Below are 2,007 nucleotides of genomic sequence, written 5' to 3' on the forward strand. Positions count from 1 at the left end.
CCCCCCCCCCCAAAAAAAAAACTACATTTTCGAGACGTGAGCCAAAATAACCTTCTACGAACATGATATTTCAGATGCCTCAGCCTCGTAGATTACTTAAGTATTTCAGGTGACAGTAATGGTAATTCACCAATTGACACGAAGTGTAAACAAAACATGTAGAACAATTTCCAACACATCTCAACAAATGGTATTATAGAAACTACGATTGAACTTCTGAACGAACCTCTTTTGCACCGAAGATCGAAAATGTGGTCTTCTGGACGTGCCATCGTTGCTCGTAAAAACGAAAACGTTTCCTTCCGAATTTGCTATTGTTGCACGTAAAAATGACAATGTAGTCTTCTGAAAGTGCTACCTCTGATATTACAAATAGCAATGCGGTTTTCGGAACGTGCCATTTTTTATCCTAAAAATGAAAATGTGGCCCTTTAAACGTGCTACTCTTGCTCTTAAAAATGATAGTGTGGCATTCTGAACGTGCCATCCTTGCTCCTTAAAATGACTAATGTGCAGGGTGTGTATGTCACCGTCATTTGAGAGATACTAAACCCATAGACATTAGTGACAATCTACAACCGAGTGCCCATCATCATCAACCCTGAGTATTACTGTCTCAAGTCCTAGATTACCGGGTTTCCTTGGTGTATTACTGACCGAGGTCACAACGGCACGGCAGTTCATCACAAGGTTACTCATTTACAGCTGAGTGGACTGGAGAAACGTGAAATGAAATGCTTTGCTCAAGAACACAACACACAGCCTGTCCGAGAGTCGAAACCACGGTCTTGCGATCGTGAACATACAACACCCTAACCACTGGGCCACGTACCTTCGCACTCATTATGTTGCTACGAAGCTTGTATGCAACAAAAGCCTTTAACGGTACAAGACTAAATGCCCACAAAGGGTTCGTGATACCACCAATATACCAACTAGGTCTTCTTCTCTGCAGCGTCAATGCCACAGCTTTATTTTCTATCCTCCACAATTTTAAAATGGCTCCATAATATAGAGGAGTTGGAAGTCCAATGTGACTCATCCCGGACACAAGATGATTAAGGTCATAGCTGTACCTAATACCTGATCACGAATAACATATAGTTTTTACCTGTAGCTCAGAAACGGCTAGGACCATTTTTTCTATATTTCACAACACTATACCATTCTTTAGTGACATTAATACGAACTAATTGTTTATGTAACATTTTTTCCCTATGAGATGATGTCCACCAAAATTAGTAGTAGTTTTATTAACAGAATTGCAACATAATAACATTGGCAATAACTTAGCAGACTTGTGACGTAACAAATGTAGCAGTAGCATGAAAGAATGGTTACGTAAGAGAACTGGCAAGACTACGACAAAATTGGATGTAACTGAAAAGAAATGCAACATAAAATTGGCTATAGCACAACAGAATCGCAACATAAGAGAACGCAACAAAATTGTAATAACTGAATTGGAAGTAACATAAGCGAGGTGAAACTGAATTAGCAACAGAACGTGTGTTTACCTATATACATACATACATACACGCATACATGTATATATATATATATAGGTGTATGGCGCAACTGTGTAGTTAAGAAGCAGGATTTGCAACGATGTAAGTTTTGGGTTCAGTCCCACTGCGCGGCACCTTAAGTAAATGTTTTCTACTGTAACTCCAGGCTGACCAATGCCATGTGAGTGAATTAGCTAGATAGTAACTGTGTGTAAGCCTGTCGTATACAGAAATGTCTGCGTGTATGTGTGTGTGAGCATTTGTGCATTCCCGCTTAATCGCTTAGCAACCGGTGTTGGTTTATCTCCTCGTAACGTAGCAGCTCGGCAAAAAGGACTGATAGAATAAATACTAGATTTGGAGAAAAAAATACTCGTATCAATTTGTTCAATTAAATCCTTCAACGCGTGTCCCAGCATGACCGCAGTGAAATAACTGATATATATATATATATGTGTGTGTGTGTGTGTATATATACATTATATATATATACATTATA

The sequence above is a fragment of the Octopus bimaculoides genome, chromosome 25, assembly GCF_001194135.2.
Source record: "Octopus bimaculoides isolate UCB-OBI-ISO-001 chromosome 25, ASM119413v2, whole genome shotgun sequence".
Classification (NCBI taxonomy): domain Eukaryota; kingdom Metazoa; phylum Mollusca; class Cephalopoda; order Octopoda; family Octopodidae; genus Octopus; species Octopus bimaculoides.